The sequence below is a fragment of the Cervus elaphus genome, chromosome 9 (genome assembly GCF_910594005.1).
Source record: "Cervus elaphus chromosome 9, mCerEla1.1, whole genome shotgun sequence".
NCBI lineage: Eukaryota > Metazoa > Chordata > Mammalia > Artiodactyla > Cervidae > Cervus > Cervus elaphus.
This window is the reverse complement of record NC_057823.1, coordinates 61,883,174-61,902,962: the sequence shown is the minus strand read 5'-3', so window position 1 is coordinate 61,902,962 and position 19,789 is coordinate 61,883,174. Positions and strand designations below refer to the sequence as shown.

Here is a 19,789-nt window from a genome sequence, read left to right as displayed (position 1 = left end):
GGTCTTCTGAGGAGCTCTAGGCTCCAAGAGCAAGAGGAGCTGCCTACCCTTTCCAGCGCACTGTCGGCAGAAGTGTGGGTTTGGAAGGAGATTTCCCAGAGGCCCCGGTGACCAATGCCCCCACCTCTAGACTCATCCAGGGATAAGGAGCCGTTTAGGGCTAGATGGAAATTTGTCATTAACACAGTAGCCAAGACTGAAGGGACAGCCCTGGGGCCACCTGTGACCATTTCCAGCTGCACAAGGCTTGCAGCCTGCAGAATGCTCCCTCGTATAGCTTCGGAAATGCTCAAAATCCCTGCCAGAGATAAGAGTGACTTCCTTGCTTACTGAGGCTCTGCAGTGTACTCAGGTCAACGCCTGGTGAGTATCAGAGGCCAGCTTGACCCCTGGGCTATTCACACTCAACCCAGCTGTCCCCTGAGCTTGGGCCACAGTCAGCTGGATGACCACAAGACAGAGCTCACGTCGTCATAGATGTTGCAAAAGGCCCTGTGTCCTCTCCTGGTCTTGCTCATTTCCAAGAAGTCCGAGGGGCTGGGAATAGACCACATCTGCAAGCCAGATGGCACTACCCTGGGAGATGGCTGAGGTCAGGGCCCCATGTGAGGACACCCCCACCACCCCACACCAGTTTTCTCTAGAGGGGCTTCTTTACCCACAGCTCCCCTTCCTCGGCTCCCTCACCCAGGTACATGTCCTCTGATTTGTGTTCTCCTTGGGTTTCAGGGCCCTCGGGTTTCCGGCATATGTTTGGGGAGAATTGAGAAGACACTAGCCCTGGAGCCTGGCAGACCTCTGAATTCTCGCCCGCAGCACTTTCTAGCTGTGTAATCTCGAGCTGGTGGCTTTGCCTCTCTGGACTTTGGCTTGTTTGTGAAGGTCAAATGAGGTGGATGTCAAGTGCAAGCACGGTTGCTGGCACATTGTAAGCCCACACTGAGCAGCGGCAGCTTCATTATAAACCCAACAGTGAGACACAGGCATGGGAGCAAGAGAAGCAGGAAGGATGAGGGCAAAGGTCCAGCGTGGCATCTAGAGAAGATGTGGAAGCTGGGGTGGGAGGTGCCGTGTAGGGCCCCTTCCCGTGTCCCCTCCACTGTGCGGCTTCTCTGGGCCTATGTTCCCAGAGCACCCTCCCACCCCCTTGACAGCCCAGCTGAGTTCACCAGCCTCACACGCTCCCCACTTCCTCCCCAGGGAAGGTCGCTGCCGGGGACTTTTGAGCAAGGTCTGGGAATGCAGTCTGAGGCTGACATAAGGCGATGCAGGAGAAAGGGAAGAGAGGGAAAGAAAGGAGCCCAGCCCCAAAGCCTACAATCCCAAACCCAGCCTTGAGTAGCTCGGGCTCTGGGAGGCTGGGGGGAGAGACCAGGGTCCCCGAGACTCCCCATCACCCTGACTTTCCAGTGTAACAGATGGGAGAAGAGTGACAGTGATGACAGCCACCACCCACCTAGGCCACACTGGGACGTGCCGTAATCTTAACAAGGCCAGTGCGTGTTACAGCTGACACTGGGTGTCTTCGATGTGCTCCACACTTGCTAAGGGCTTTATTTCACACAGGTTTTTCTCATCCTCACCATCACTTATGAGTTAGGTACCACTCTTGTCCCGTTTTGTAGATGAGGAAACAGGCTTTCACGAGTTACAGCAGTCCCTTGAGGTCACATAGTTAATAAGTATCAGGATCAGGGTTGCCACCTAGCTTGTGTTTTTCAAGCTCCCCTGTAAGACCAGACTATTCATGGAGACAGCCTGAGTCAGTGAGTCAGTGTCTTAGGACATTCTGTCAAATGTGTGTTATGGAAAAGGGGCTGTGAGCAGAGAGCACATTTTCAGTGTCAGTGAAGGCTCTGTCAGCCCTGGCAATGTGTGTCTCTGGAAACAGGGGACTTCCCACAGCATTTCTCCCTTGTATGCGGTCTATTTGAAGAAAATTCCATGATAAAGGAGTTAGTTCTCCTTTCTCTCCTGTCCACTCTGCAAAGAACTAAGACCTCCAGGGTTCCAGTTTGCTGGGCCAGGTGATATTTTCTGGATAATACAAAGGTTGGTTTTTTCTGGAAGGTTTTGGAAGGGAAGAGCAGTAGGTTATGTACCAGGTCTCCTGTAGGCATGTTGTGTGATTGTAGACAAGTGCCTTCCCCTCTCTGGGCTTCACTATGATGTAGGGAAAGGACTGGACTCTGTGGCATCCAGAGTCCCCCAGGGGTCACAAAAAGGGAGATGGTTTGGTTCCGCTCCCGCCCCCACCATGAAGGAATGCATAGATCTCCCTGGGGTGAAAGGCACAGGGCTGCAAGGGGAGAGGCTGGAATTCCCCTTATCCCCATCTCACTCTCACTGCTCAGCCCAAGGTGGGCCCCAGGGACCTGGACCTCAGGATTTTCTGCACTAGGACATGAAGTCTCAGAGCATTAGCACTGGAGGCATCCTAGTCGTGTTCCCATTGTTCAGATGAGGAAACTGAGGTGTGGGGAGGAGAAGAAACAAGCTCAAAGTGATGCAACCCATCAGAGGCCCAGCTGGGACTGACCCCTTCCACTCACTGAAGAATCCTAATCGGTCAGATCTTAACAAAGGGGCCCTGGAGGGAGGCGGGAGAGAGGAGGGCCTTTATGTTCCTTTGGCTTTGAAGATGGAATAATCATGACTTCCTTTCCTAAATATCTTTTGGCCCTTTCTAGAACCAGATGGCGGATGTTTGGAATTTATGTTGTAAATAGTGTTTAAGAAGGGTGTGGGGGTGCAGATGTGTTACTTTCTCCAACCACCAAAAACAAGATCTGCGGGAGGGATGAGGGGGAGGGGGAGCTGATTGAGAGGAGATCTGGAGAGAAGGGAGACGTGACGGGGAAGGAAGAGAGGACGAGAGGGAGAGAAAAAAGGAAGCGAGATTGATGGAGTGAGAGTGAGAGCAAGACAGAGACAGAGAGAGGAGGAGGGAGGGAAGAGACAGCAACGGGCGAAAAGGGAGGAATTCAGAGGGCAGGTGGGCAAGGGAGATGGGAGAGGGCTCCCCGGGTGCAGGCTCAGACAGGCTCCATCTTGAGTTCAGGAGCAAACCCTAGAGTTTTCTAAAAATAGTTCCGCCTTTCCCCCAGTGGGGCTGGCAGTGGGGACCAAGAGAGGCACGCTTGCCCTTTTATGGTAAGAAAAATCCAGATCCTCCAAGGGAGCTGGGCTGGAGCCTGTAGATCTGGATGAAACCCAGCCCTGGGGTCTGGGGTGGGACCGGGCTGGATGGAGGTTGTGACCTGGTGGGGTTTCCTGGCCTGGGTAGCCCCATTCTCTGTGAGGAAAGGGCTGAGGAGGCCACCCTGAGGTCCTGGTGTGCAAGGGCTCCTAGAGACATCTGTTCCGCCCCATCTCCCCGTTGGATAGAAGAAGAAACCAAGTCTCAGAGACGGGTGGGGAGTGTCAAGTGAGTCAATGCCTAGGTCCACATGAGATTGGCTTATGTGCCTATCATCCTGGAAGGCAGTGTGGTCAGTGAAAGTCTGAGTGTCAGAAGACCTAAGGTCCACTGCCTAAGTCACTGTGTGACTTTGCTTAGTCTGCGGAAGTTCTCTGGTCTCAGATCTCTCACTGGACTGATCATAAGAGATTTCCCAGTTTTTTGCCTCTCCGGGAATTCCAAGGCTGGAAAGCAAAGCTAGGGCATGGAGGATGCTGCTCCCAGCAGAGGGGGATCTGCAGGCAACTGTTTTTTTCTTCTGTGCCTCGCCTACTTCCTGTACCAAAGTAAAAGCTAAGATGGCCTGAGAGAGAGGGGAGGCCCTGCAGGAGACTGAGGCAGGTCTTGGATGAAATCTCAGACCATCCAAGCTGGTTGTGTCCAGCCCCTCAGCAAGCACATTGAGGTCAGAGAAGACCCTATCTCAGGCCATATTGAAGGTCATGTAGTGAGTTGGGGCAGAGCCAGAAACAGAATCTAGGGCTTGCCCTCCAGCCTTGGGCTGTCTCTTCTGTAGGAGGCCCCCTCTCTGCAGCAGCTGACAACTCTGGGGACCATGTCTGGCCAGGGAAAGCACCCTCCTGGGCAGAGCTCCCATGGCTGAAGCTATGATGCTATTCTCTGACTACCTCCTGGAGACAGTTATGTCCTGACAGGGTACCCTCCTTTTCTTTGTCTCCCTCCTTGGTGGGGAGACCATACCATGGTCTCCATCTCTGGCTAGAAGGCAGGGAAGAGACAAAGAAAGATGCATAGGGCTAGCTGGCCACTCTGGCAGTCTGACTTTAGGCAAGTTTCCTTCCATCATGGACCTCAGGTCCTGCATCTGTAACATGAGGAGATGGCTTTGATGCACTTAAAGGTCCCTTTTAGCTCTAATAGGACTTTAATGCTATGGGTTTAGGAGTCAACACCAGGAGTGTTTACTAAGCATCTCCCAGGATCACTAGGGTGAATGAGATGGATTTGGTAGTACTCTGTAGCTTTACAGTCCCTTAAGGCCAGGCCCCAGTGTCCAAGGGTCTTGAAAGAACCAATCCTGATACCATCTGTCTCTTCTGAGAAACTTGGCTGACTCTCTGACCCCAGCTTGAACCCAGAGCTGAAGTAATTCTGGCCTTGAGTGTCCAGGAATGCCTGCTGGTCTCATTATCCCCTTGATTTTGCCCTCCCTGTTGCCTTCTCCCACGTGAAGTCCACCTCCCCAGGCTCATCTGGGTCCCTTCCCTCTCTGCCCTGCACCCCCATCTTTCCACACTGGTCTTTCTGTGATTCTGCCCAACGAGGATGCTTGCTTTCCTCTCCCAGCCTCCTGTGACAGCCTCCCCCTCCCCCCAGTAAGGGGAAAGGAAAGAAAAGGGGACAAAAATAAAGCATTTTGTTCTAAATTGGAATCTTCCCTGTGACCCTCCTGGAATTTCCATGCAGTCTCTGCGGGGCGTGTGAACAGGGCCCCCAGGGATGCTGGCCCCCTCTGCCTCATTCCTGCTGGGCAGATTGTTCCCTGGGGACCCGGTCTCACAAGCAGGCTCCAGGTCTCTCTGGTTAGGCCTGGTGCTCTCTGAAAAGGGCAGAAGGCAGCAGAGGGGTGGAAGGAAGTGGGAGGAAGGGTCGGGGGGTATCCCTGGAGGCCCCTGTGTGAAGTCAGGGCAGAACTGATGTCATGCCCAGCTGGGAATCTGACATCTAGGCGGCAGGGGGGGGTGGGGTTCAGCCCCACAAGACTGTCCCAGGGCCGTTAGGGCTGTAATGTGAAGTCTCAGGCTGGTGGTGGGAAAGGCCATGAGGTCCAACTTCCTCTAATGCTGAGTTCTAGAGTGTCCCTGCTGAGCTTACATACCTCTCTGGTGATGGGAAGCTCACTGCTTCCCAATCACCTCATCTCTCTGTGGACAGACTGTCGATGACTTCTTCCTAATATCCTGCAGACACTTGCCTCTCTGGGGCTGCATGCCCTGTGTTTTCAGGCTGCAAAGAACAAATTCCTGATCCCCAGAAAGCTCTTCAAATTTCAAAGATGGTGACTGCAGCCCTTGGGCTTCCTAACCCCCCAGTCTCATATTTGACATCTCAGAGTCAAAAGTGCCCAAATTCCCAGGTCTCCCTCCTCTACTAGGGCTCTTGGCCTGATGGTATTTTGGGGGAGGGTACAAATCTCCCTCCCAGGAACACTTCTTCCATCTTCTGGAGCTTTGTTTTCTGGTGATCAAAGCCACTCCATGACCAGACCTTCACTACTTAACCAGCCTCAAATCATACAAGGTCTTGACCCACTCTTGGTTCCAGCCAAGTGGACTTGTTTGCTGTTCTCCTGAAAATGTTTTTCCAGTCCTGCCTCCCCACCTTTGCAGGGAGAACTCCCCTGGGGTGCTGTCTTCTCTCACCTCTGTCTATCCAAAGTGTGCCCCTGCTACTCTGACCACCCCTACCCCAGATTTTTCCTCCCTGAGAGTCTGAGTGTCCACTGTCATAAGGGGTGACGGGAGCTGTCCTACTTCCATCTCAAATCATGGAGCGTCTCACCTTGCAGGGCCCAGAGGGATGGACTAACTTCTGTGTTGGCTGTGGAGCCAGGCCAGGGTCTTAACCTGTTTCTTTCCCTTTCTCTCCATCTTGTTCGGCTTATCTCATCAGATGCTCTCAGGCACAGTGGGGTTGTTGGGTCACATGCCTGAGGTTCGGCAGGCTCTGGGAAGACTGACCAGTGGCCTTGGAGCCCAGCAGCCCAGCCAGGATGGTGTCATGGCTACTATGGATGGCCTCCCAAGGCGGCAGCCTGCCTCTGAACACTTCAACCTGAGCTGTTTCCCTGAAGGAGGAGGAGGGTAGGGGCAGAAGCTAGTGGCAGCTGAGCAGTGTCCCTGCCAAGCTTGCAGTGTCCAGTGTGTTTTCCATCTCCCTCGGAGTGTGGCTTGGGTCAGAGGAGGACCTCAGAGGAGGGCACCTAGGCCTATGGCTGGAATTTGCACTCTCGGGGATGTGCAGAAGTGAGGCGGCTTCTTCCTCAAATAACTGATGAGCTGTGCCAGTCAGGGGCAGCCCAGGACTGACCAGGCCCCGGGGGCAGTCAGCCCACAGTAAGGTATGCTCACTGGTGAGAAGCATTGTCTGAAATTTTTTGCCCCTGAGCCGGCATGGGGATGAGAATGGGGGGCTCTGCTTTTATCTTACTGAGGCATCATGCTTCAAATGGCCCCCTTCCTAAATGCCAAGAGTATTCCTACTAGATGAGTACAACCCAGAAGTAGCTTTTGCTCACAGACTAGTCAGGACAGTGCTAGGGTTTCTGTACATGGGTTCTGGAGTCAGCCAGACCTGGGTTTGAACCCCAGCTGAGCCTTTTATAAAGCTGTGTGACCTTGGGCAAATGACTAAATCTCTCTGAGCCTCTGGGTTTCCAGAGGGATCATGGTATTTACTTCAGAGAGTGCTGGATGGAGAGCTGGTCACTTAGGAAGACTTGATATATAGTTATTGTTATTTCCGAAGGAACAAAAGTAGATTATCCCCCCAGGTGGAGGGTGGAGTTGGAGCTTCATATGGCACCTCCTCCCTCCTAAAGAAACTGCCTTCTATCATCACATTTGGACAGTTATTTATTTATTGAGTACTAACTATGTGCCAGTCACTGATCTAAGGACTTCATGAGTTGTAACTCATTTAGTCCAGATGATTCAATAATCTAATGAGGCTGGTTCTTACCTTGCCCAAGGTCACACAGCTGTTATGAGGCAGAACTGCGATTCAAACCCAGGCAGCCTGACTCCTCTCTGGCACCTTTAATGGCCAGCCTGCTGCATCTTGAACTGTGGTGTTGGAGAAGACTGAGAGTCCCTTGGACTGCAAGGAGATCCAACCAGTCCATCCTAAAGGAAATCAGTCCTGAATATTCATTGGAAGGACTGATGCTGAAGTTGGAACTCCAGTACTTTGGCCACCTGATGAGAAGAACTGACTCACTTGAAAAAACCCTGATGCTGGGAATGATTGAAGGCGGGAGGAGATGGGGATGACAGAGGATGAGATGGTTGGATGGCTTCACTGACTCAATGGACATGAGTTTGAGCAACCTCCCAGAGTTCGTGATGGGGAGGGAAGCCTGGCGTGCTGCAGTCCATGGGGTCGCAAAGAGTCGGATATGACTGAGCGACTGAACTGAACTGAACTGCTGCATCTTAGCTCACACTAGCAGCGCTCTGACCCGCCTGGTCCCCTTATCACCTGGGCATGGGGATTCATTCAACCCACACTGGAAAGGTCCCTGGCTCCAGAGTCAGCCTCTGTTTTCTCATCTAAACAAAAAGGGGCCTGATGAGTGGGTGATCCGTGGGCCACGAGAGTGGGTGACTCATGCGGTGCATTCCTGTTTTGAATTGGAGAAAAGGTTTCTGGTGATGAAGCACTGTCGCCAACAAGCCTCTTTTGCAAGAGGGGAGGGGGCCGGTCTCTGTGGGGTTTCACCATGTGTGGTGAAGCCCCGTGGGGCCTGGGTTGTCTAGACAGGCCTTTAGGAGGTGGCAGACACCCTGGGCTCTTTCCCCACCCCAAATTCCTGCAGACTATCGCAGGCAATCTCCGATTGGCCCGAGGCCCCTGTGTACTGCTGGGCTGGGGGAGGGCCATGTGGGCTGTGCCCACCCCCACTCCAGGGCCTGCAGGCTACCCTGCAACTTGGTGCATATAGGGCAAGTTTCCAAATACCCATGTGGACAGTAGCGTTAAAGTATTTCTGTTTCTTCCTTCTTAATTATACATATTCAATAAGAACAAAGTACATAACAAGAATTCAGGTAATTTCAAGGCTTGTCAAGGAAGGGAATGCTCACGTACTGCTGGTGGAAACTGTGACATGGATTGGCCACTTTGGAAAATCATCTGGTGCTTTCCTGTGAAGTTGACAGGCATGCATGCCAGAACCCAGCAGTCCCTCTCTAAATATGAACCCCGGAGAAACTCTGGCTCCTGTGCCCCAGGAGACATGGACAAAAATGGTCATAATAACCACAACTGGAAAAAGTCTTTATCATGATCCTTTGCACAACCCATGGCCCTGAGCCCCAGGGCCTGTTTAGTTGGGAAATCGCTATTGAGGCAGGACCCAGGCATAGCCTGGAGATGAGGACCTCAGAGGCTGTCTCCCCCAACCCTCAGGGCTCACACAGGGGATCAGACATAGCCCTGCAGGTCAGGGGTGGCACCCAGACTGGAGCTTTGTATCCCTCAGGGCTTTGTGTGTGTCAGCTGTTCCCCGGCACAAGCCGGCCTGGGAAAGGGCTGACTTTGCCCAAAGAGCGGCCCTGTGGCTCCTAGAGACCAATGACAAGCAGACCCTTTTCTGTCTTGGCAGTGGTGGAGCTAAAGGGAGAGCCATGGCCTTGGAACTAGAAGACTCGAGTTCAAACTCTGATGTGGTCACCCGCTTAGCCTTGGTCTCCTCGAGAAGTGGGATTCCTCATCCTTGCAATCAGAGGTGTCCTGGTGGGCAGACTACAAGCATGCATTTTGCAGAGTGGGTTCAAACCCCCCCCTCCCACCACTTCTAGCTGTGTGACCTTGGGTGAGCTCCAGTGGTTTTTTCCCCCTATGGATTAGGATGATGGAATGATGCTGATCCTGCCCCAGGGTAATCCTGGGAGGATTAAGTGATAATGCAAGAAGGGGGAGATCCCCTGTACATAATCATGAGGTACTTTGGAGGGTCCCCAGGAAGTTATGGAGTGTGGTGTCTAAGGAGCAGGGCAGGAGGTAGGAGACCCCTGGGGACAAAGGGACGGGAGCAGCAGATACACATACTGTGTCCAGGTTTAATAATTCACCAGTTGTGTGACCTTATGCGAGCTACTTAACCTCTCTTTCTCAGTGTCCTCATCTGTGCAATGGGGATAATTGTTGTCCCTACCTTACAGGGTTGTTTGGAAGATGAAGTGAATTATTGTAACTTGTGTAAAGGCCTTAGGCCTTCACCGTCATAATCGCAGTATAATTTTCCTATCCGCGCCACCTTACTGGCAGAGGCTTGTTGTGCTGTAGCTCTGCCATCAGCTCTCTCTGTGACCTAAAGCAGTACTCTCTTTTTCTGGGTTCAGTGACCTCGACTGTGTTTGTAAGGGTCCCAGGCTACTTGACGGCACAGCATTCTCCAAACTCCATACCCCCCGGGGTTTCCTGGAGAGGCTGGAGTGCAGCTCCCTGCCCCAGCCAGGATTCCCTGTCAGCTGGTGAGTGTGCAGTGCTTCAGACACCACACTTTGGCACACATGACCCACAAAATGGCCTATTATATATGCAGAAAATGAGACTTCACCTAGCCCTTTACACATCTCAAGCTGACCCCTCTTCTGTGCCTTGTAACCTCTGGCCTCTGAACTCACCCCTCCTGCCTCTTTCCAGACCCTGTTCTCTCTTCAGCAATTCAGGGTGCTCCCTGGCCGGTCCTCACTCTCACTTCTCTCTAAACTTAGCTAAGGTCATCTTGCTTCACAGGAGGACTAGGGTCCAATTGTAATGAACATGAGCCCCATTTATTCTGCTTTTAGGCTTCCCTGATAGTTCAGCAGGTAAAGAATTTGCCTGCAGTGGAGGAGACATATGGGAGATGCAGTTTCGGTCCTTGGATTGGGGAGATCCCCTAAAGGAGGAAATGGCAACCCACTCCAGTATTCTGGCCTGGAAAATCCCATGGACAGAGGAGCTTGCTCTTAGGTACATATGTCCCTTATGCCTTAGGACAGCCAAGTGAGGTCAGAACCGAGACCATAGCTGTTCTATAGAAGAGGAGGCTGAGGCTCAGAAATGGCAAGTGACTTGCCAAAGGTCATTTGTTCTGTAAGTAAAAACAAGCCAGAATTGGACCCAGGCGGTTGATTCCAGAGTCTGCTTTTGGACTGTTGTGGCCTTGGGTCTTGTGTAACCAACAGTGGGAGGTGAAAGTGCTGGGCAGGCTGACACTGGAGGACTGTGTCCATTCTTGGCCCTGGATGTGGCCAGAGCATATTCAGAAGAGCCGTGTCTTCCAGCCATGCCTCCCACGTTCCCCATTGCAAGTCCTCTGCTTTCCTCTGAATCCCCTGGCTCCACCACCTCACCTCACTGAAACTCTCTGCTGTCCCCATCTCCCTCCAAGATCCTGAACCCTTTGTACACTGAATTTAGAGACCAGCGCCTTCCCCAGCAGAGGCTGCCTCAGGGCAGGCTCATCCTGAGGTCTCGGGGCTGTGGGCTGACCCTTCCCTTGGCCAAGCCTGCAGTCAGAGGTGCTTCAGCTCTTTCCATCTCCTGAGGCTCAGCCTCCAAGCACATCCCCGGGCTCTGGGTGTCAGCTTGGACCCTAAGCCTGTTGTCAAATGGCAGGCTCAGCTCAGGGCCTCCTGGGGAAACTTCCCAACACCAGCTGCCCTCTAGGCTCAAATGGGGCTCAAAAGCCATGTCCTCAGAAGCACAGAGACTGTGTTGTCTGATGGCCTCACAGTACAGATGGGAAACTGCAACCCAGAGAGGGTAGGGTGTCTGCCTGGGGCCACAGGACCAGGCAGTGAGAAGCAGAGCTGAGGTTGGAGCCTGCACCCCCATCCCCCAGCCAGTGTGCCCTACCCACTGCTGCCTCTCCACCAACACCCTGGCCTTCCCGCCTCGCTGCCTGTCTGCTGGAACCTGAGCTGACATCGCTTCTCCAACAGCTTTGTTTCTTAAAACCATTATTTGAAAACAATTTTACTTGCCAGGAGCCCCAGGCTCTTAGGGCTGAGAAATCAAACCTCATAGACAAGGAAGAAGCATTGTCTACAGCGAAGTCAGCAAGACAGAGCCCAGACCCGGGTACTGTGGTGATGCTCAGGCGGTGGGACATCGATGCTGTCCCCTCCCTCTGCTCCCACCCCCCGCATTTAACCACAGCCACAAGGAGTCCCCAAAGCCAACAGGATCACAGATCTGCACATCTGGTCAGGGCAAGATGGGTACTTAGAGATCATCCAGTCCAGGCTCTGCACAGATAAGGAAACTGAGGCCCAGAGGGGGTTAGCAAGAGAGCAAGGATCCGAACCCCGACGCAGCATCCCCCAGGGTCTCCCAGGGGAGGAGGATACCACAGAGACCCCCCCTCCCCCCCACACAACTAGACTCACAGACCTGTCTGCCACTGGTTCTTACCTCTCTTGGGGTCCATCCAGGTGTGGCTCCTTGTGGCCTGGAGATGTGGGCCAGCCCGTTTGGGGGATGGTTGGAGGTATCACTGCTTCTCAACTAACTTCACTGGGCCTCTGGCACCCCTCACTGCCACTGCCACAGGGGTACTTTTAAACAGCTGGCACTGGGCCCCCCTCCCCTTAGCCCCTTGCCCGCTGCTCCCTGGCCGCAAAGACCCCTCTGCCTTTTACCTTATATGAGCTGAAGAGGCGAGCCCGGTGTTGGGGCGAGGCGGGTGCTGAGTCTGCTCAGGGGCCCCCATTGGCCCAGGCTCCTGCCACGTGACTGCCTCGCCTTGACCTGCCCCCGGTGCCGAATGTTGCTTTTACCCCCTAAGGAAGGAGTGGTTGACAATTTTCATATTTCTTCTAAATTTGGAGATTTCAGACAATGCTGGGAGGCTTGGCTCCAGCTGCCAGAGGCCCATGTGGAAGTCATTAAGCTGGAGAAGGGGGGCTGGGGGGAAAGCAGGAGGCAGGGAGAGGAGGAGGAGGAGGAAGGGGGTAGGGGCCGGAGTTCTGAGGGTTGCCAGTTGTCAGCCTGGGAACATGAGCAAACTCCCTGGGAGCAAGCTATGTGTGAGAATTTCCTCCCTCTCCCTCGGCCCCTGTGTCCCAGGACTGGAGTGGGAGTGCTGAGATTTTTTTCTGGGAATCTCTGGCAGGGAAGATACCCGTCCTGGCTCCTGGGGTCCAGAGGGTGGTGGGAATGGCAGGGGATGGGAGACCATGAGGAAGTAAATCCTCTCTCTAGAAAGTCGGGACCCTGGGAAGCCAATCCCACCATTGTGCAAAGAAGGCTGGCGCCCCAGAAGGGTAGGGCCTGACCCGGTCACACGGGAGCCTGTGACTGGCAGGAGAGGGAGCCTGAGGACCCGCCTCTAGGGCTCCCCTTCCCCTGGAGTCCTAGTCCAGAGAGATGCCTGTCCTTCGCCCTTCCCCATTATGCTCTGGCCATCATGGCCTCTCATACGGCCCTTAACGTTTTTCATGCCTCAGTGCCTTGCAGTCCTCTCTGACAAAAGTGCTCTCTCCCTAATCTTCCCATGGCTGCTGCTCCTCCGGCTTCTGGTCTCAGAAGTCACCTCCGGGAGAGGCCTTGTCTGGCCATAGTGTTCGTCTCCATCGATGCCTCTGCTGGTGCCCTCCAGGGCTGTGCCTGTTTTGTATGTATCTGCTGAAGTAGTCCCTTGTTGTCTAGCTCTTCCCGGAGAGCGCGGCTCCCCGGGGGAGGGTCTGAGTCCCCAGGCCTCCTGCAGTGCCTGCAAGGGATGGCCAGGAAGATGTCTGTGGAGCTCGCAGCCACGGGCACAGGAGCAGGATGTCTGTGGAGCTGAGGCCGGCGGAGGGCTCCTCCCAGTGGCCTTGTTGCTCAGAGCTTCCTTTCTGTGGTGAGGCTGGCTGGACCCCAGTCACCTTCACTGAGACTCTCATTCGCAGTCCCCCAGACTCCTGGCCCACACAGGACTGCTGCCCCCTCCCCTCCCCTTTCTTGGGGCAGGATTACCTCCAGAATTCCCTTGGGCTGTCTTGTGTGGGGCAGCTAGGTGGCCCCAGGGATGTGGCATGCTGAACCCTACACCGTCCCTGGTCTTAAGAGGCTCCTGGTCTAGTAGGAGGGTCTTCACCCCAACTTTGTTCCTTCTGAGGAAAGAAATCTCTTCTCGGGAGCTTGTGTTTGTTCCTGCCTTTGCAGTTTCTTGGCTGTGAGGTCTGGGTGCAGTTGTTCAACTGCTGCTCCAAGCCTCTCTTTCCTCCTCCGTGAAATGGGGAACACAGGACCTGCCTTTGGGGTGGCCACGAGGGTCAGGTGGGGTGCAGTCCTGGGGGATGGGTCAAGTCTGGGGCCAGATTGTGCTCAGCACTGCCTCTGCTGCTTCCCGCAGTGGGTGGGGATGGGAACTGTGTTTAACATCTGTGACTCCCACTTTCCTCCTCTGTAAAATGGAGCTAGAAGCAGCCCCCACCCCCCAGGATTGCTGTGAAGATGAAGCCAGACCGTGCTTATGAAGGGGTCAGTCCTGTGTGGCTCAGTAAATGCCAGATATTTACCCCACACCTGACACATAGCAGGTTTGCTATTCATGTCATCTGCTTCCTTCCTGAGCCGAGAAGATGGATGCCATTTACACGTGTACCCTTGGGGTGTAAGATTGTGGCAAGGAAGGCTTGCCACCCCCACCCCCCACCCTGCTCACCCTGCCCTATTCGTCTGACACTCCAAAGCACCACCAGCGGCCCCCAGGGTAAAGATAAAGCCAGCCCGATGGAGCCATCAAAATGATGGAAGGTCCACTTTGGAAGCTGTGAAACCTAAGTTATGTTTCTGTTACTTCTGCTACTGTCGCATCAGGATATTACATCAAGACAGAGAAGAAAACAGAAAAATAACCAGTGTAAGTCATGGAGAGACCCACCATTTGAATACTCATGAACTGCGTGCTTGGCCAAGCATGAGTTGGCCACCCTTGTGAGCCAAGTTTCCTTTATCAGGAAGTCTTTTACTAGAGGTCAGAGCAAGGATTTGAAATGACCTGGAGGCAGATCCTAGGAGAGGAGGTGTCCCGAAGCCAAAATATCTCAAGAGACTAACTAAATGGCAGCCATTTGTGACACAGTCTCCCCGGATCTGTCTCAAACATTTCTGAAACCATTTCTGTTTGCTTTCATGCCCTCTCTTGGGAGCTATTAGTGCCTTATGTCTATTAACCATTGTGTGACGTGGCTTTTCTTTCCACACTGTGGCGAGGCAGCCGTGAAACCCCTTCATTCCCAGGGAAAGTAGAAGTGAGACTCCGACTTTGTGAGTAGGCCAGAGTAAGGCATCTGAGGAGGTGAGGGGAGCTTCTTGTTAGGGGCTAAATATGAGCGTGTTTGGTGAGTTCTGTGTCCTCAGAGAGTGTGTGCTGTCAGGGTCAAGGTAATCCCTAGTGGGAGGGTGAGGGGCCTGGAGACCTGGAGACTCAGGGGAATGGAGCAAAGCTACTCCACCTCTACTGGTGATCAAGGAAGAGGTTGAACTGGTACAGCTGAACCTGAAGGAAGATGGGGTTTAGACCTACATAGGAAAGACTGTTTTTGGCGGGGGCGTGTGGGATCTTAGTTTGCAACTAGGGATCGAATCTGCACCCCCAGTGCAGAGAGCCTTAACCACTGGATTGCCAGGGAAGTCCCAGGAAGGACTTTTTGAGTCAGTGGATTTACTCAAGGAAAAGATGGACTAGTGGGCTATCTTGATAAATTGATAGGTCAGAGAACTCATCACTTTACCAGGACAGCTACAGACTGAATGACAGTTTGACAAGTCCCTTCCAGCCCTTAGATCCTGTGAGCTTTATCTCACACTTAATGTTCTCACCCCAACCTGTCCCTGACCCCTGATTCGGCCCAAAGGCAGAACTCAGAGGTGATCATTTGGGAGACATGTTTTGGAACATTGAAAATCAAGCTCCTCAAGCTCTGTACGTTTCTGTGATGAGCATATGAAACATTGTTTCATTGACTGAGTTTGATTCTGAGAGGTAATAAACAATGAGTGAAGAACTGCTTATAATTGTCACAAACCAACTTTTAAAAAATACATGTATTTTAAAATATTTATTTATTTCACTTACTTATTTGACTGTGCCTAGTCTCAGCTGTGGCCCGTGGGATCTTCATTGTGGCGTGTGTAATCTTCAGTTATGGCATGCAAACTCTTAGTTATGGCATGTGGGATCTAGTTCCTGACCGGGGATCATACCTGCATTAGGAACATGGAGTCTCAGCCACTGGACCACCAGGGAAGTCCCTCAAAAATATTTTATAAATAGCTGTCCACAACATATTACTGAGGTTAAAGATCATGGTATAGAAGAAGATATATGGAATAATACCATTTAAGTAAAATGATGTGATTGCCAAACTGCAGTGAGATACCACTTCACACTCTTTAGGATGGATGGCTCTGATAATAGTAATAATTATCACCACCACCAAAACCCATAGATACTTAGACACTTGTTCAATGGCCTCTGCAGCAGCATTATTCACAATAGCCAAAATGTGAACACAGCTGAAGTGTCCATAAATGGATGAGTGAATAAACAAAATGTGGTTCATGCATGCAATGTAATGTTATTCAGCCATAGAAAGGAGCAAAATTATGGTACGTGCAAGCATGGGTGACCTTTGACAACATTATGCTAAGTGAAATAAATCAGATACAAAAAGGATGAATGCTGTATGATTCCACTTATATGAGGTATCTAGGAGACAAAATAGAGACAGAAAGGATGGTAGTTGCCAGGCCTGGGGGGAAGAACACGGGGAGTTAATGTTTAATGGCTGTAGAGTTCCTATTTGGGATGATGAAAAAGCTCTGGAAATGGATAGTGGTGATAATTGCACAACACTGTGAATGTACTTAATGCGGTTTAATTGTACACTTAAAAAGTTAAAATGTTCAGTTTTATGTTGTGCATATTTTTACCATAACAAAATAAATGATGTGTCTGTGTGGAGGAGTAAGTGTGGATGTAGCAAGATGCCCTGCTGGAGGTTAGGTTTGTGTTTCGTCTTGCCTTAGTCCACCGCATGGACAGACCAGGACAGAAGGTCACTATGAACTGCCTGAAGGGAGTATTTCTGAGAAAGGCAGGGAGAGAGGGATGTAACAAATCTTTTGTGCTGATCACCGGGGAGGGAGCGGTTGTAGGGGAGGGGCAATGGTGTGGTACAGTCCTTTGAAATTTCTGTGACTCTCTGGCATATGAATGCTGTTGGAAAATGGGACAGATTTGCCCTGGTGAAGGGCCCTAGGCAGTTGGCTTGGAGCCCTTCTGGGTCTAGGGAGAATATTAGCTTTCAACTCTGTAGGCCCTTTGGGGATTGTGAACTTGACCCACAGTTCTGGATGTAATTCACCAAGAGCAGCTTCTGCTTGGACATTCATATCCTTCTATCATGGTCGACACATTGATACAGCACCAGGTGGGGCTCGTCACTGCCTATACCCCCCAGACACCTGTAAGGGTTAGGGGACCCCCGGGTGTGTAAGAGAAGGGAAGTAAGAGCCTCCGGGGGAACGGCTGCATTGCACTTTGCTTCGTGCTCTTCCTGGAAAGTCCGAGGAGCAGTTGGGCCACAGTAATCACAACCTGAGAGTCCCTTGGACTGCAAGAAGATCCAACCAGTCCATCCTAGAGATCAGTCCTGGGTGTTCATTGGAAGGACTGATGCTGAAGCTGAAACTGCAATACTTTGGCCACCTCATGCGAAGAGCTGACTCACTGGAAAAGACCCTGATGCTGGGAGGGATTGGGGGCAGGAGGAGAAGGGGACGGCAGAGGATGAGATGGCTGGATGGCATCACCGACTCAATGGGCATGAGTTTGAGTAAACTCTGGGAGTTGGTGATGGACAGGGAGGCCTGGCGTGCTGCGATTCATGGGGTTGCAAAGAGTCGGACACGACTGAGCGACTGAACTGAATTGAACTGAATCACAGCGTGAATGGTGCAAAGGAGCTGCCTGTGACACAATATGAGCGTGTGTATGGTTGCACAAGTGTTTGAAAATACACTGTTAGATGTTTGCAAGAATATGGGGATTTGGGGGATTTTGTCTTACTTCATTGTAGTTTTCTGTTTTTGATTTTTTTTTCCTGATCTGCACTGAGGTGATGAACTTAACTAAAGGGGTTTAGTTATATTCTATATTCTATTATATATACAATTATTATAATATAAGGACATATTTTTATTTCTATCTAATTTCTTTTTTTGTGTATTAAGAAGATAGAATATATTAGTATAGTAGTACTTTACAAAATTTGTAAAGATTTATTTTTAAAAATAACTTACTTAAAATATATTTATTTAAATAACCATGAAGGTCAAACCAACTCCTAGTCCACATTTCCCCAATGAGAAGGGCACTAATCCTGACTGCTAATGAAGGGGGTCAGGTTTTTATAGAAGCCGAGAGCAGTGTGGTCATTGTGTCACCTGCTTGCCACCGAGCATGTTCAGGTTCACTGCCCTTGTATGAAAGGGTTATGGTAACAGAGGGGAGTTATTGGAGATAATTTCCAGATGGGAGCAACCTGGTTGGTGGGATTAGGCGAAATTACTTTAATAGTCCCCTCCAGGCCTCGGCTTAAGTTGACTTTGCTCATCCATCCCTCCCCTTTGCCACAGAGGCCCCCCTCCCTGCTCCCTACCCTCGCCCCTCCTGTGTCTCCACATCTGACACTCCTCAGCAGCCCTCAGGACTGCAGGCTGACTCCAAGCCTTTGTAAACCACCCGGGATTATTAAACAAATCCTATAATTAGAAGCCAGGTTTCCTAAACGAAGTGAAAAATGTAACATTACCCTTTGTTTGTTCACTGGATGCTCAACGCATGTCCCATGACCCAGAGGGGCTGTGACTTAGGGTTTCCAAGAAGCCTTAATAAGGTAATGTTTATAAAGTTCTTAACTTTACAACTCCATCAGAGTACAACTCTGTGAAATGAGGTCAAGCTATAACTCCGAGATATCTGCCCCACTCCTTGCCCAGTGGTAGAGAATGTTGTTCCCTCATGTGATGTGTGGAAAGCCCTAAGATTGGGATTGAAGGAAGTGAGTTCTGGTCTCAGCTATGACACTGAACTGCTGTGTGATATTGTATCATCCCCCTTTCCTCTCTGGACTTGTGTTTACCCTTCTGTGAAAGAGAGGTCAAGATGGGACCTTTTTGTTCTAAAAGTCTCTTGTCACTCTGACATTCTGCAGTTTGATTGCTGTGTTTCTCTACCATAGGGTTGTAACTCAAAGCAAGGATTCTCCAGATTTTCTTCTCTTCTCTGGATTCCTCAGAAGGACTTGGTAATGTACCTTAAACTGGATAAATTGGTTGGGGTTGGCAAGACACGTGGATGTATCCTTTTGTGCCTCAGCTTTGAACCCTTAAAGGTCTCTCTCATGAGATAAAGTACATTAAAAATAATGTGAAAATGACTTACATCATAAAAGAACTCTTCAAAGGAATTCAAACTGGTCAACATGAGGAACAGTGGAAAGAACCACTGTTCTGTCTGGAGCTGGTAGGCACTATTCAGTTAACATAATTCCATGGTAAAATTATATATAACTGACATTTATTGAGTTCTTTCTATGAACCAGACTCTGGGCCAAGGGTTTACATCCATCCTCTCAGTTAATCTCATATCAAATCTGCGAGATAGGTACTTTCTCATGATCCTCACTTTATAGATAAGAGACAAAACCTTAAAGAGATGAACTAATTTGCTTGAAGAAAATAAATGGTTGGAGCCAAGACTCTAGAACCTGTCATTAACCTTTGTAAATCCACTGCCTGTATACTTCTGATCCAATTATGGTGCTTGTAGAGGCAAGTATCATGATGAAACTTCTACCACACTGTGTTGCTGGGAGATTCTGATGAGCAGAACCCACTCAGGCAGCCTACACAGGACTTGTAGATGAGAAAGGCGCCTTTCCTGGGCCAAGCCTTCAAGAGGTTTACTTGTCACTGCAGCACAACTTGGCCCATCCTGACTGATACTGCTCGTCACAGGAAGAGGGAACAGCTTTATTCTTTGTATTCTCAAGAGCAAATTTGTCATCAGATGAAGAACAGGGGAGACAGACATTTTTAAAAGAAGTAGAGACTAACAAGAAGCTGGGAACATCTGATAGGAGTATCACTGAGTCGCCAGCAAAATGACGTGTAAGGTCCCCTTGAGCCTGTGATTCTAAGAAATGGTCTAAAAACAAGATTCGTAAGTGATTCTGGAATGACAGGGTCAGAGCTGGCTCTGTGGTTGAGATAATAAGATAGAATGCAAAGGAATCCCAATATGGAAGACAAAAAATTACGGACATAGTTATGTGATTCCTTGACTGAAGAGCCAAAACCAGTTTTTTCCAAGAGCACACAGGGTCGGGGTGGGGGGTAGGCTGGATGGAGATCACTGTTAGCCTGACCTTTGAACTCTCTCCAGCGCTGACTCAGAAAACATATCCCTTGGGCACCAAGCCCTCTCTTCAGACACATTTCCCTCGAATGTAGGTTTGTCCGTAGAGCATAGCCAGGCTGTGTCAGAAATGATCTGGATGGCTTTTGGTGCTCTGTGCGCACTGCCTAAGGACAGAGTGCCCA

At 50.9% G+C, this 19,789-nt stretch overlaps 1 protein-coding gene and 1 long non-coding RNA gene across 5 annotated transcripts in view; one reads left to right on the top strand and one right to left on the bottom strand.

Annotated features, from left to right (window-relative positions):
• The window catches only part of LOC122700383, a 51,248-nt gene extending 39,383 nt beyond the window's left edge, over nt 1-11,865 (bottom strand). The window contains exon 1 of one of the 3 annotated variants that reach the window (XR_006342756.1): nt 11,609-11,865. This is a non-coding gene — a long non-coding RNA (uncharacterized LOC122700383). The remainder of the gene's footprint in view (nt 1-11,608) is intronic. The other 2 variants (XR_006342757.1, XR_006342758.1) reach the window with 2 other exon arrangements.
• Nucleotides 1,977-19,789, top strand: part of IL17B (interleukin 17B) — a 30,135-nt gene continuing 12,322 nt past the window's right edge. Inside the window, exons 1-2 of one of the 2 annotated variants that reach the window (XM_043913239.1) lie at nt 1,977-2,052; nt 18,427-18,492. The gene's annotated coding sequence lies outside the window, so the exon portion shown is untranslated. The remainder of the gene's footprint in view (nt 2,053-18,426; nt 18,493-19,789) is intronic. The other variant, XM_043913240.1, reaches the window with a different exon arrangement.